Source organism: Cavia porcellus, unplaced genomic scaffold (genome assembly GCF_034190915.1).
Source record: "Cavia porcellus strain 051 isolate PalLab524CR breed Dunkin Hartley unplaced genomic scaffold, mCavPor4.1 scaffold_6, whole genome shotgun sequence".
Classification (NCBI taxonomy): domain Eukaryota; kingdom Metazoa; phylum Chordata; class Mammalia; order Rodentia; family Caviidae; genus Cavia; species Cavia porcellus.
Window position 1 is genome coordinate 98,005,308 of NW_026947489.1, and position 16,207 is coordinate 98,021,514.

At 33.0% G+C, this 16,207-nt stretch overlaps 1 protein-coding gene across 29 annotated transcripts in view; it reads left to right on the plus strand.

Moving 5' to 3' along the window:
• The window catches only part of Sox6 (SRY-box transcription factor 6), a 559,037-nt gene that overhangs the window by 93,386 nt on the left and 449,444 nt on the right, over positions 1–16,207 (plus strand). For 16 of the 29 annotated variants that reach the window (XM_063251827.1, XM_063251823.1, XM_063251835.1 and 13 more), the window contains exon 2: positions 2,809–2,880. The exons of the other annotated variants lie outside the window; for them this stretch is intronic. The gene's annotated coding sequence lies outside the window, so the exon portion shown is untranslated. The remainder of the gene's footprint in view (positions 1–2,808; positions 2,881–16,207) is intronic. 29 annotated transcript variants of the gene reach the window in all.

The window sequence follows — 16,207 nt, forward strand, 5'->3', positions numbered from 1 at the left end:
TCTCTCCCTTATTCATTAAAAAAATTATTTAGTTATTTTTTATGATTTTTTTAATTAAGGGGAAAAATTAAAAAAATTAGCAGGATATATTATAGTAACTTTTTTGGTTTCCTATTAACTTGATTTGAAGTCCTGTAATACTCCCACTATCTTGTTTTGACTGATTAGACTCTGTTCCGTTCTGTATGATAGTATCAAGTTTGAGGGTATAGGCAACTACTTCGAAGGCAATAAGATTCACTAAGATGCCCATTCTGGTTTAACTATTATCTTCTTTGGAAGTCCTGTAATGTTTACAAGGTTTAGGTTTTATTGGTTTTGTTCTCTACTGTTTTGTTCAACTTTATAATACCTAATGAGATAGACAATTCTTTTTAAGGAAGCAAGAGGCATTATGGTAACCACTGTTGATAACCTTGTACTCTGTTTACATCATGTGCTATGTCTATCCTTGGTTTTGACTGACAGCTTTGTTTTGCCATATTTGACTTTATTCTCTTCCAAAAAAAAAAGTAATAAGAACTAAGGAGTAATAAAACCCAAAATGTGTAAATTTTGTTGTAAAAAAGAGAGGAAAAAAAAGTGCTCTAAAGGATACAACTGCAAGTGTGTTTAGGGGTGTTAAATAGATGACCATATTAATGTTTTTGGTTGGATCATTGAACACAACTGTTTGCAGTCTCACTGTTTGAATGTCCACTTTGTATGCTTTGATACTGTGACTTGAGCAACTATCTCTAAGATGATAATGTGTAATCTATTAACTGATGATTTCTTACTGTTTTTTTTTTTTTGTAGTTCTGTATTACTTGTACCCTTACACCGTTTTGTTTTTTCTCTTTTCCCCTTTAAATAAAATTAAAAAAAAAAAAAGAATTTATCTTCTTTGGGGCCAGGGGTATAGCTCAGTGGCATGGTGCAGAGTTGCTTTTAACTAATGTTGCAGGACTGTGTTAATATGACATGTGAAATTTATTTACCTTCTGTTGATATATATTAGAATATTATTTGTTTTGAGTGTCTGAAATCTGATTTACTTTAAGATTAAAAGTATTTTTAGAGTTAGAGATCTTAACTCCTGCAGTCCAATGCTTGTAAACAATTAGATTTAGTTTAGTTATAGTATTTTCTACTTACATTTCATTTTATGCTCTCCTTCCATTGTTAACATGCAGATGAATAAGTGAGATATATCATATATTTTGTAAATTCCAATTCATGCCTTTAAAAGAATAATTGCCAGTAAAACAAGATGTGTTCTTTTTTTTTTTTTAAGCATGGAAATATACAGGATTTTGCTACAGATTTATTTTGTAGTTAATTTCTTTACAAAGAAATTATAATTTATAATTCAAGGGAAATAAAAGGTGAACATAGCTTTTATTAGACCCAGTACTTTTGCTGGTCTTGGATGCTTAAATAGCCTGTGCAAGTAGGGTTATGTGGTGTCCAAGATAAAATTACTTTCCTAGCCCAAACCACAGAAAGCCATGAAGTAGAAAAGGATGTAATATCTAAAATTAATGTCCTCAGTGGACTCTTCTTGCTCCTGTGGAGGGAGGCATTGTTGAATTTCTGTAAAACGATGAGACCTGTCTGGGAAAGATCTCAGATGCCATTCCTTTCAAAAACAAGGTGGTTTAGTGAAGAAACCTAATGGACATATTAGCCATTCACACTGCAAACTCTCCAAGTGCCCAGGCCATTATTTCTTAATTGTGACTAGAAAATGAATAAATTATTGGGGTCACTTAGAAATGATATTTTAGGGACTTGTAGAAGGCTGAATTAGGTATTTATTTCATACCCCAACTTAGTTTCAAATGCTGATACATAATACGGTAAGGCCTTTTGTGCTCTAGCTGCAGTTAGGCACAGTGGTTCCTATTAATGATGTTCATCAGCATACTTTTCTTTACCCAGAAAGAACTTTGTTTAAATCCAGTTAGATCTGTCTAACCTAGATGTTTACTGGCTATATTTTTAAAAGTGTGCAGTGAATCAAACCAATCCCTAGAGCCTAGGAAAGATTCTGACCTAAATTAGGAACTCAAGTCCCCTTATTATTTTCGTTTATACACTACTCATAGCCATTCTCCTTCTGGAAAGAATACAGCCTGTGCAACAAAGTTTCTTTGTTTTTACAAAATTAAACATGTGCTATATTTAGATCTAACAATAAAAGTAAATTACCGAACTACCTTCTAATGCATGGAGGTTCTGAAGAGAGGAAACCATAGATATTTAGGAGCATAAAGTGACTCACTGTGCTAAACATTTTTACAAGGCTGGTTCTGTGTGTTTGAGTTGCATCTGTTACTTCTTCAGCCAAAACTAAAGTGTGTACAAGCAAAACAATTTTGAATTGAATTGTAGCCCATACAGGCCTCAGCATCTAATGGGTTCTGTTCCTTAGTAGATTAAAAATTGCTTTCTTTCTTATTTGGCCTATAAAGTATTTCTGTTGAACACATTAAAGATGTTCCTATGAAGCTAACTCACTTTAATTTGTAGAGATAAATGTTTTTCAAATGTAATTTGTCTTATTCCTCCATTTTCAAGATCCTCCCTTTATTTTTATTTACTTGTAAACACTTATTACTGACAATTTTTCCAAAAAATCATAGTGGATATGGGTGTTGTATCCTAAGATGTAGAATGATGAAATAATTGTTTCTTTGGCAGTAGATGAGGACAGCCTGAGTTAGACGTAGTATGATTTATAGCCAGAATATATACATCTTTAATAAAACTCATAAATGCAATTTACTTATCCTTTTTCATTTCATTTTGTGTCTAAATTTTCAGATCATTTTCATGAATTTAAAGGCAGTTTACCAGTGATTTCTGGGTGCTGGGGCTGAATTTTTGTGCGTAATTGTAAGTATTTATTACTTTTGTTACTATCTAGTGTAAGAGTCATAGAGTATAAACAAGTTTTTAGCTTCCTTGTATATGAATTTTTATTCATACCAGTTTTTCTGGTATTTTGTAATATAATCATTCATAAATGTTTCTTAGGAAAAGTATAGAAAAAATGACAGTTCAAAAATCTGTTTGTTGTAATTTCAATGAAGTAACTCAATATATGGCCTATAACAATAAGCCCAAAGAATAAATTTTACTTTTTGGAAATAGAGCCCCCAAAATGGGCTACCTTAAAGATTCTAGTCTACATATTCATGAATAATTTACCCTTGTCACTTCTTACATCTCTGATTATCTGGACTTGAAAAGTGCTATGTGCCTTGCTCAGAGAAAAGATGTGAGATGATACAGAATTCAAAAAGCTGTCAGTCAGTGCACGAGGAGATTATATTCTAAGGTACCAAAGACTCATTTAGTGAATGTGTAGTATACATCAAAATGGTTGTCTTCCTGCCCATTTTTTCACCCCCAAAGTAGGGGCTGTCCCCCAAATATATTTTTTCATGAAAGTAGCTAATTTTAAGAAAAGAATTGAATAAACTTTAAAGATCTATTAAAGTATTTTGGGGGGCTGGGGATTTAGCTCAGCGGCATAAGTACCTGCCTTGCAAGCAGGCAGTCGTAAGTTCGATCCCTGGTACCGGTAAAAATGAAAAAAAGAAAAAAAAAAAAGAATAAAGTATTTTGGGATTAATTGATGCATATTTATGATATGGAAATAGTAGAGAGTATATGGCAGGTATTTTTTTGTGTATATAAACCCACACTTGAGTAGCTTGATTTTAAAATATATCTATAAGTGTACGTTATTGTAAACCGTTGACATTTAAATGACTTTTTAACATTTGATAATAGCAAAACTGTAGGAAAATTTTTCTTTGTTAATATACTGGTATAAAGAAATTTTAGGGAATATGTCTCTAGGAATGTATTTGAAAAAATGCCATAAATTAAAATGATTCAGTATTTAAATATGTATTTTATTTGCGATACAGTTACCTAGTGGTAATATTGATTGGGTTAGGCATTTTGAACTTACTTTAAAAAAATATGTGTGATATTTAATGTAGTTCAGTATATTTTGTAAAATGAATAAATTGTTAGTTTTATGAAAATGTATCCATTAATATTTTATTATTTGAAAATTTAATTCTTGCTTAAAACACAAAATTATTTAAACTGCATGGTTCATTGGTATTACATATTAGCTTTTAATTTGTGCATGGTATAGTGGTGAGGTTTAGGAGGCAAAGGAGATAGAGAAAGAAATATCGTGTCTTTGAAGGGCTTTTGGTGAGAATGGAATTGTAAGGAGCTGAGTTTATTCTATTAGAAATCTGAGTGAAGGGAAATAATTTTGAGCTGCCCAAATCTTACCGTAGGTGTTTTGTCTTTTCTTTTATTTCCTTTCTATGCTCTTCCATATTATTAAGTGATTCTCTTTAGTAAATTTTAATGATGATTAAAGATTTCTAAGTGGCGAATACAGTTACCATCGACAAAGGGGAACTTTGTTATAATTTATTTTTCTTATCTCTCAAAGACTTTATTTCTCAAATTTACTTCTTTCCCTCAACCTGCTACCCAAGATGCACATAGATTAGTTTTGAATGGAGGTGATCCAATTAGCTGAAAATTTTCTTGTAATCTAAGATAAGGAAGGGCTAAAATTAGAAGGGGAACTATTGACAGAAATTTTTATTTTGTGTTGCCCAGCCTGGTCTCAATCTCCTGTGCTCAAATGATTCTCTTGTTTTAGCCTTCTGAGTAGCTGAGATTAAGGACACACACATCTAACCCCTCAATGAAGATCAAACCCAGAGTCATGCATACTTGGCAAGAATTCTATCACTGAACTACATCACCAGTTTGCATATATATAAATATATATATATTTATATATATAAAAGATAAATGTATTATATTTTTTCTGGAGTTTAGCTTACAAAATTCAAAAAATATTTCTCATAATATTTGCTTTGGTCATTGAACTACATGCCATGATAGCCAGGCTAAAATAATTGTTTTCTAGTCTTGAAAATTTTTGTATGTCACTTTGCTGTTCTGTGGGTCAGTGATGTCAAACTGTTTAGAGTCTCCTGACCGCAGGACCTTCTTGTTAAAGAGAAGCAGCAGCATGCTATGATTAAAATAAGCGAGATGAAGCTAACATGACATTCAGAATGTTTGCGTGTTGTTTCTTTCAACTATTTGGATACTTTCCATTACTTACACTAATTGTTAGGGAGCTAAAACAACAGAAATATTAATCTGGTTAGACCAAACAACAAGTAAATATGATCAATAACAATGGCTTTTATGAACTTTAATTTCCTTGCTCTGGAACTGCTTAATGTGCTACATGATCTAAGGCAGAAAGTTATACCTCACGACTATGGGAAGGCTTCTCAGTAAGGTGCACAGCAGCTAGTCTGTGAGATAAGGAAGATGGGATATTGTTTTCACATCCATAATGAATGGGCCACACCAAGAGTGTGTGAGAACCGATGGGAATCTTACCTACTCTCATCTACTGCCCAGGTCAAAAGAGGAAAACATGGCAAAAAAACATGATTAACTCTTTAAAATCTACATCTTATTCTAATGATTTTTTCTCTTTAAAAAAAATAAAATAAAACTAGCTCTTTTCCCAAACTAGACATCATGTTTTGTCTTTCAGTATTCTAATTTAGTTTTCTATCTCTAATGAAAAAATAGTTGAGTATCTCTGACTATTGAGTTTTACTGGGACAATAAATGATTGGCTAAATAAAACAAAACAGAGCAGAATAAAACAAACAAAACAAGCAACAACAGTGATGAAAATCAAAGTTTATTAAATATCTGTTTCTTTTCCAGGTTACCCAAACAATTTTAATAATTTGATAATAAATTCCTTTTATAAAATTCTGTCTCATTTCATAGTGTTTAATAGTAACCTTTTCCCTAAGGTCTCTGACAAGTATTTTATTGTGTGATGCAAAGAGCAATAATTATTTAACTAAAGATACAAGGAAATAATAATAACAACAGTATCTGAAGTTGGTGTAACACTTGATTTTTGGAGACATTAAGTTGGCTAAGTTTCATAAAAACTATCAGAAGTGTGAGAATTATCTTCACTTTTGCAGAGTAGCAGTGTGTGGTGCAAATTTAGTACTCCTTCATTAACAGCAACCTGTCCTTTTGGAGAGAGAATTTTAGCTCTCTTTCTGTCTTTGATCACTGTCTCAGGTTTCACTTGGTTGCTATACAGATACTTTTGAAAAGTTAAGAGTAAGAGAAGAGATTGAGAGATTCTTCTATCACTTCATTTTTTTTTTTTTTTCATATTGCTGCAGCATTTTGGTCTTTCCTGATATTTTCCTACTCTTCGGAAACTGCCACATGCCATGCATCAGCTGAAATTTTTTGAGTTGCATAGAATTTTAGGAAACAATCAAAAAGAACCACAAATTCATGCCTTTGTGGTATTTTAAAATGGAGAGAAATCTGTTTCAAACTGAGCATAACTCAGACCAAAGCTCCTTCAGTGAGAACATCTGTGATTTTAAGGACAAGTAGGTCTAAGTGCATTATCTTTAAAAATATTATTCCAGGCTAATCTTGACATAGAGCAGGTAAATAAAAAAGATGAGCTGTGAAAATCCACAAATAGGGCTTGAATGCCATTTTCCATGACAACGGGAGCTGCCCCAAGAAAGCATTAATGCTGGGAATGTAAGGAATTTAAAATTGTGCCCTCTCAGTTTTACAGTTGTGTGCTCATGTTAATTAGAGATATACTGACATTTGAAGTTTCTACATTAATACACACAGCTACTATACATTTGTGAACATGGCCAGAAATCTACTTTAATTGAAAGGAGTTTGCTAATCTGAATGGGTATATCCATTGCATTTTAAGCTTTTAAGTTTTATATACTACTACACTTAAGATAGTGTTCTTTATATTCTCTCTACTTTCTGCATCTATTTTATACCTGAAAGGATAGCCTGGCCTAATTTTAATCTCCTAGTGGTGTTTTGGAATGGTATTGATGGCATGTTGAAAAAAAAAATGTTTTTTAATAGTGTCTTTTATTTGCTGTAGTTTTGAATCTCTTCTCTCTCCCTGACTCTCTAAATTGTTGGTTTTCCTTGCAAGTCTTTTAAATGGCCTGCCACAGAAATAAGGTAGGATTTAGGTTTATGGAATTTGCTTCACTATCTATATTTAAGTACAGAAAAGCTACTCTTTACTGTCACACTACAGTTTTAGCTTGAAAAACCCAGTAGGAGAAGCCTGATGAAATGACTCATAAAAAGCATTCTGGTTTTTCCCTGAGAGCTAAGTTTCATTCTTTTGTCTTGCACCATGCATCTTAACTTTTGATTTGTAAATATGTTTGCAAAATCCTGAAGCTTTTATGAGGTTATCTTTACCCTTAAACTTTTTGCTTTGTCTGTTTTACACTTAAAGGATGACCTTACAACTACTTCTTGCAATCTGATATTTCTTCAAAATCTTCCTGTCGGGACTTTTAACTTTATTGTTTTGTGCTTGTTTAGTGAAACTCCCCCACTTATTTTTTTGGACCAGTCCCTGAGTATTGTTACACAAGACCAGTTGAAAGAAACTTCCTTTTTGTAGCAATAGAACAAACTGCTTTAGAAAGTTAGTAATACTCCGAACTCATTTCATTAAGCCATTTTATTGTACATTTAAACTACTGAGATCTGGCACCATTAAAACTTACTCAGTACTATCATTATTATGACCTATTTTACTCTTTATTGCTTTTGATTCCGCTGTACCAAGTTCCTCTGTTCTTTATTCTTTCATGTTGCTTACTACATATTATGCCGTCATAGCACATTTGGTAACTTCAAGTTAATTGCTCAATTATCAGTGATAGTCATGAAGCGCTTGAAACATGCGCAGTGGAAGATTTTTTTAAATTTCAAAATAAGTTGATGTGTCATAATCTTAAATGTGAAACATGCCAATATCTGCAGGCATAAAAATACACAGCCTGAGCTAGGCATTTCAGGGAAGGCAAAAACCTACTCTTAAAATCAGGGCTTTTGTCTGCCGCTGAAGTGTTTCATCTTCGCTAATTTCAGACAACATGACTAATTTTGATTTTGGTTTTTACTTTTTAACTCTAAAAATTTGGTCGTGGTTTATAAAGGAAAAGGCAAGTAAAATTGTATTGATTCTGTTTTGAGTATTTTGCTGGAAATTCACCTTATTGTTCATTGTGAATGGAATTTGGTGTGAGGTAAATCCATGGTGGGTGCCAATCAGGGAAGTTGGCTTATTAATGAAGCAAAAATAGTTTCTTTATAATACTCATTCATTCACTCACTCATTCATTCATAAGGTGAACCTATAGTCAGAGGAGAGGGATAGAATGAAGTGCATACTGATGATATACTGATGATAATGTTGGAACACCACACAACCAAAAAAACAATAACATTTGGGGACTTATTCTGAATCCTACAGAGTAATAGTCTCAGATATCTTTAAGGTAACATTTACATTTTGACAAAATAATTATTGTAACTCTTTTGGCAACTAGGCAAACTCATTAAATTTTTGCATTAGTATTCAGAAACTAATGTAGTGCCAACAGCTCTTTTTTAGATGCTATTACGGTTCTTTCACATTTTTATAGTACTGTAGTAAAGCTGAATTTACTGGTTACGTTTGAAGGTGGAGTAGGACTGCACAAGAATCAACATTAAAGTGATTCAGTGCTCACTGGGGAAAAATTCTTCTTAACTTGAGATTAGAAACAATGTAGGGTTTTGGGGCAATTTTCTAAGAGCTATTAATAAATTTGAATATTTTTCCTAAAACCTTCTCTTTGAGCTTGTTTTTTTAACCAAGAAGATAGGCTTAATCATTTTATGGTAATCTTCATAGCTTTAATTATTTATTAAATAATTAAACAATTAGTATTTAAAAGATTAAATATAAAGAGAGAAATAAAACCATTATTTGAGCTGGGCAGTAGTCTCAAATATAAAGTGAGGGAATTTCAATGTTAGTTGTGCAGTTAGCTGTTTTTATAACACAACAATCTAGATAACGTGAAATACAATCTGCCTGTTCAGGAAAAAGTAATGTGTTATTAGAAAAATTTTAGTAACTACTTAGTCTGTAAAGATTGTTTGAATAATCAACAAAATCTTGCTTATTTAGTTGTGTCTTACCTTTAGTCACTTTTAGCATGGTTTTATCAAAAAAGTACATATTTTATGTTATTTTGGAATTCTGGCATGAACCTACCATTTCACCAAATTTTTACCAGTTTCAGACCATCAAAATGTGAGTTAAATATTGCCAATAATGATAAAACATTTTGTGCATTTTCACTCATTTTCTGTGTATCACTTACAATATGCCTTTTCTGAAGGCTTCAAATATAAGGTAAAAATGAAAAAGATTAATTTGCAATGCATCCTCTTCCAAAATGATTGGCAAAAGAGACTTATTAATGTTTAATCAGCCAAAAATATTTATTCATATGACGTAATGCTGGTTATTATTATTATTTGCTTAGCATTAAGGGCGTGGCCCAGTGGTTTCAAAGATGGTCTCTGCCCTAAGGACCTAAAACTTGATGTGTTACTAGTGAGTTTATGTGGGAGTGGTTTTCTTGATCTACAAACTGTACTGGAGTTAGCTCTTTCTCTTTCTTTTCAGCTCAGTTTCATATAAATTTAAGTGAATGAATTCATTAATAAAAGCAGATTTTCTATTCTTATTTTACCTCTGGGCTCTTTTATGCCTTTGGAACACACAGGCACAGCAAAAAGGTATGTTTGACAGTTAATTATTATTTTTCCTTTTTTGATTCTGGCATTGCAAATAAGAAAGAGTATTAATGAAATCCAAGTCTTCAGAATACAGATTCTTTTTTTCCCCTTAAGCAAAAAACTAAGCATTTTGGTAATAAACCTATAGCTTATTTTTAATTTGGGTATTAGCATTCTGAATTTCACTGCAGAAAGAAGTCCAGATCTATCATTTGTATATAAATTTTATTTTTCTCCCATCATTATGTGTATTATAGCATTAATACTTAAAGTGTTACTTTTAAAGCAAGATTGATATCCTGTAATATGATCTCTGAAATGGCAGTGAAAGCACATTTCTTGAATGTTTGACAGCTTTAAGGTATGGAAACATTCTGGGATTTAGTCTGATAATGGCAATATGGGAGTCTATTGATTATGTTGATTCTGTGACTGGGTAGAAGACTTGAAGTTTCAGGACAGAGAGCTCAGACGCCATTTCTTTGGAGAAGACTAAGATATTAAGACTTGAAAATATATGTATAAACTGGAGAGCTTCAGAGAACTTTGAAAGCCTGGAACTTCTTGAGAAGAGGATGTGGTTGAATAGATGGAAGAAATATCTGTCCTTCTAACATCATTGTTGTAATTGAGAACAGGAGAAAAAGAGAGACAAATATGTGAAATCAGAGGTGATTGACATAGGAGATTTTTATAGGATCATAAAATGGATTTATACTTGTTTGGATCAGACAATAGTAATTTTAAAGGAGTACTAGAATTTTTTTCTCTGAATTTGGTTCATGTTCATTTTGATTTTAGTTTAATGCCTTTTAAATAGAACTGTAGAAATTTTAGATAACATGTACCTTTCTAAAAACCAAAGAACAAATTTGCCTATATTATCCATGTATATTACTGTAATATTATTAAAAAGTTCTCATTCATTGTAACTATGACCAAGAAGCAGAATCTTTATATCTACTAGAACAATGAATGAGGTGCATTGTGTTTCATATATGGTGTATAGCATATGCTATAGTTTTGGAAAGCTCTTTGGAAGTACTTTTCTGAAGAATAATTTGTAGTGTAATGAGTCCTCTTTCTCCTTGCTTTTCTTTTTTTCCTCCTCCTTACTACTTTCTTTCCTCCTTTATGTCTTTTCTTTATTTCATTTAGAGATAGTTTTTTTGTCTGTCTGCTACTTGCCTTTTTGAAGATATCTGACACATGTGCCTTAAATAGTATGCAATGATCACCTTTTTCTTTTTCTTTCTTTCTTTCTTTCTTTTTTTTTTTTTTTTTTGTCTTTTTCCTTTTTATCGGTACCGGGGATCGAACTCACGACTGCCTACTTGCGAGGCAGGCGCTTATCCCGCTGAGCTAAACGTCCAGCCCCAATGATCACCTTTTTCATTAATAACTGAAGAGTCTTGTTAAAAATAAAGAATTAAGCATGCTCTAGTCCACGTTGTGCAATCAAAGGAAATGGAGGAGGTATTGGGATTAGTTTTATTATTATATGGTAATAAAAAGAAGATACTTGGAAATTGTAATTTTTATTGATCCAGAAGTTTACTAAACCTGCATTAAAATTTGTCAGATATTAAGGCTTATTGAATATTTGCTTTCTGAGAGGAAAAGAATAATTAAGGTCTAAAAGGAGATTTTAACAGTTTTTAGAAAGCTGTCCACAATGAGATATTCTATTAAGCATATATTTATAACCCAGTAGAGAAGTCTTTAGTTGTGTTTCTTTGGCATTTCTTCTAATTAGAACAAATTGTTCTCAGTTCCTGATGTTGTTCTTTCTTAAGAATAGTTTAATTTAGCAGTAAATATCCCATGGTACCAAAAGGATAAAGTTTATAAATTATTTCAAGATTACTAAGGAGGAGATGAAACCCAGATATGCTTGAAAGAAGGTTGTGGCTTAGTTAAGGTTGTGGTTATATATAAAAGAGGTAGACCAGCAAGCTGTGAAATGATTTGCAATGTCCAGAGGGAGTTCTTCCACAGTGCCACCTAACATTGTAGAGAAGTTATTGAAAAACAGCCATTGCTTATATTGCTAGACACTTACATTGTTGTATTTAATCTTTTCAACGATTTTATAGTTTACTCCCCCTAACTCTTATTTATTTCTATAAATTCTGATTTCTTTTTTGGTTTTATGGCACTTAAAATGATTAGTGTATATAATACATTTGCATTATTTAATATCTGTTTCCGTCACCAGGGTAAAAGTTACATCAGGGCAGACTGTAACAGTTTTGTTCAAATCCATGTAGTTTGGTTTTTTTTTTCTTTTAGCACTAGGAATTGAACTAAGGACCTTCTGCTTCCCGGGAAGACACTGTGCTGGTTGAGCCATAACCCAGCCTTAGGTAGTTTGTTTTTACCATAGTCTCAGACACATATGTCTTAACTAAACATTTGTTGAAGTAAACATAAATGAAGGAAAGAAGGAAGGAAGAAAACAACAGAGCTAAGATTTAGACTGTCTGACTTCAGAACTCATTTGTTTCAACCCCAGCAAGGTTTTATTTAATTTAAATTACTCTTGGTTATAAATTCATCTCATAAAATGTCCACTATGCCTGTCTCTGAGCACCTCAAATATTTGGCCTTAGAACTGTCACATCTTTGTCTGAGACTGCTTACCGTGACAGAGGCCTATTTCATCTTTTTCTCATCCCATTGGAATACTGAAACGATCTTGTGCTAACAGGTCTCTTTGGAAATAGAGAACATCATATCTTTTATTTTTAGGGTTAGTTTCCTCCTACACAAAGAAGACTGTGTTTCTCTTCTTTATTCTTAGAGATTGTCCCTTACTTTAGGTCTTGATGCTGCTAGGTTGCTTTTTGGTAGTTGGTAGAGTATCTGTTACATGCTCTGCTGGGTTTCTGCCTATGGAGGTGTGTCGCTGAGGGACAAGCTGTGCTCAAACCAAAGGAACTCTTAGCATCACAGACTCCAGGCATTGGGACTTTGATCTTTCAGAAGTGATTTCATTTTTTCTGCTTATTTTTCCTTGTTATTAATAAATATGATTTTCAAGAATTTTTTCTTTTTGCATAATATAGTAATATTATGTTTTTTGTTTCTGGTCCTACCTTTTAAAAGAATCTTACTGTGTCTACTGTGCTTCCCAGGAAGGAGAGAAATGTAGGTATGGGGAGTAAATGAAAGGTTTCTTAAATCTCGAGAGCAGAAAGATCTCATTGTGTCTGTGCTTTCACCAGTGGCCATGTAGTCTTTAAAGTATGCACAGTAAGGCTTTGTAAATGTGATTACATAAAAGAGAGAGTGGGTATTTCCCAAATACATTGAATAGATATATATTTAAATCATGTAGTCAACTTTATGAATTCTATATACACTCCTAAGAGTATAAAAGAAACAGATGTCTGTGATGTGAGGCAAATTTATAGTCCTGAAACTTTGGCCATTTGGGAATTTATTGTTTGAAGCAGGCTTGTATACTTGGAAGTTAGTGTCATAGTACAGTGAGCTGATCCCATTAGGGTCTTATTCAGGGTGGTATAATAAGTGTTCAATGTAACTTCATATATATATTCTCTAAAAAAGATTTCTGTTTTCCCAATTAAGACAAATCATTTTTTTGGTAGCAAATGTTTTCTTCCTGGGAGAGTGTTTATTAGATGCTAATTCACCTCTATGAATATGTCCTGAATGCTCAATACCGTATATTGAAAACACAGCATTAGATACTGTGTTGAAAACAAATGCAAATATATATTGTCCTGCACTTAAGAATTTTAGAAACGTAAATACAATTTAAAAAATTTTTTGAAATTACTTTTTGCATCCTAGTGTCGAGCAAGTCCAGTGTATGGCCCCAAATATGCATTAATAATGTTAATTAGGTTGTGTTGATTGTGGAATAGGAGATGTGTAAAGGAAAAGAGATTTAATTCTCTATGCAGAATATAATAAGTACTTTAATAGAGTAAAAAAGGTACTCAAGAATTCAACAAATTTATAATAAATTTCTTAAGGGACTTTAGGCAGCGGATTTTTAAAATAATGTCCTCTGACAGATATGTAGAATTGTGTCAGGGGCTAGGGGGATTGTGGTGGTTATGCTTCATTGTGTCAACTTGACTGACGTGGGAACTGCACAAGGGATTACTAAAGCACACTTGTGGATGTGCCCAAGTGGGTCAGGAGGACGTGACTCTGGGTACTCTAACTGGTCTCTCACTCTTTCCTCTCTGCCACTGGTTCCCTTCTCGCCTTCTCATCCTCCATAAACTAAGCACCTTTGTTCCACTGTGCCTTCTGCCTTGATGTTCCTGCTTGAGAGTCAGTGGATCAAGGACTAAACCTCTTAAAGCAGTGAGCCCAAATAAACCTTGACTTCGTTCAAAATGAGGGTGTTGGGTATTATGTCCCAGGGGTGGGAAAACTGACTAATAGGGGTTGAAGAGAGGAGCCTCCTGGTAGTGAGGGGAATAGCATGAATATAGGGCAGCAAATGCTAGCAAGTTATACGGGATAGAGCACATAAGTTCAGCTTGTGTGTAGGCTAGACAAGTTAGTGTGCTTATATCTTCGTGGCTTGTCAGACCTCTAAGGCATTTGGTAGGTTATAGGGGACCACCACAAACAAACAGTCCAGAGATACGGCAAGAGGTTGATGTTTGGAAAATTAATTCAACCAGGAATTAGTAGAGTTCATTGGACTTGGGTAAAGCTAGAGAAACAGTTTGGGAGGGTGGTCACAACAGTTCAGGTAGGAGCTAAGAGGTGGAAAACGTGAGGAAAAGGAGGAAAATGACTCACCTTCATTTTTCTCTGCTCATTTTGTTTATCACAGTACTGAATTTTTGAAAAGACAAGAAGGAAATAACCATAGTAAATGTCTCTTGTCAATGCTTAAATCCCTTATCATCTCGTTGGTTAAAACTTTACAGAAAAGTAAGGATTATTTTTCTTCCCATGGAAGACTGGGAAAAGATGCATTTTTACAAAAACAAGAATATCTTTGAAGATAAATTTGCCTGAGGATTTGGAAGCATAACATAAACATATATAAAACATAAACATATACTTGTATATAACATAAACACACACAAATATAAGCACAAAAGATACTAACACTAGGAGGTAAGGTGTTCAGGCAGGGCCTCGTTGATTTCAGAGGTATAACATACAGCATGGCTAACAAGAAAGTGAGAAAGGTGAAAATACTTGAGATTATAGCAGTTTTTTAGGTGGCTTTCACACTGGGGTTAGTGCATGGTGCCTGTGAAGAATAAAACAGTTGCACATGAATTTGGTTACTTTTTAAACCTTGAGATAAAGCTGACTCGTTGGTTATATTGTCACACCCCATTCTTGCTCACATAAGGCATAGTTGCAGGAAATATTGTGTAAAATACAGGTCCTCTTTTACTTGTCCTTTTCAGACTAAAAGGTATAGTGTAGGATAATATCTTCATGAATGAAATGAAGGTTTAACAGTAGACTTTCTTAAGGAAATGGAATAAAATCAAGTCAACTTTATGAAGGGTCCTTATCACATATTACTTTATCATTCAGATAAACATTAATATTCATTCATTCATTTATTTGGTCTATAAGAATATGAATTCAGAACTCTTTTGGACATGAGGTGGAATTTAAAATAGAAAAGGAAGAATTAGTTCTCAGGAATTTATAGTCTGTGAGAGGAGATAAAAAAAAATATATATATATATAATATTAAGAGCAGAAACGTGACTGAAAACTCTGATAAGTTCTTGCTTGGAACCTCTTTGGTCCATCATTCCTTCTTAGAGACCTGGGCCGTCTGTTCATCTCCAGCAGGCGCGCAAATGTATGCACCTTGGCCTTGTGGCACACTGAGCTGCTTGCTGTTGGCCCATCCACCAGTCATGTTGTTTTTAAACTTTTGTGTGACTTAAATATCCGTTTCACTTGTTCCCAGTGAGTACTGCATATTATATAATGCATAAAAATATAAAGATTTTTGAATTGGTGGTTAAAAAATCTTCAAAATTTAAATATCCTAGTGGAAAGTTAGAATCTATGAATTTTTCATATCTTAGATTCTATATATGCCTCTGACATTTAAAAATAAAAAAACCCTACAGTGTTTTAGTGTCTTCTGTGACTCTAAATTATATTAGGCACTTCATATGAGATTTAAAATAAAACATATGGGATATCCTGTTACTATCTGGATCTCCTCTTACCCATGGGCTCTTCTGTGTACTATCTGTAATCTTAGACAATCATGCAACCTTTTTGAATCTTAGTTTACTCACCTGTAAAGTAAACCTATTGCCTACTGAATGCTGTGTTTTATTTAACTTAGTATACGTTTATACTCATATTCATACATTATGTTTATATATTATGTTCATTTTGGAGAATGATATATAGATACATCTGTGGATCTCTATATGTCTACATATATTCTATCTTTTCACTTTTGACATATTGTGTCTTTATTTTA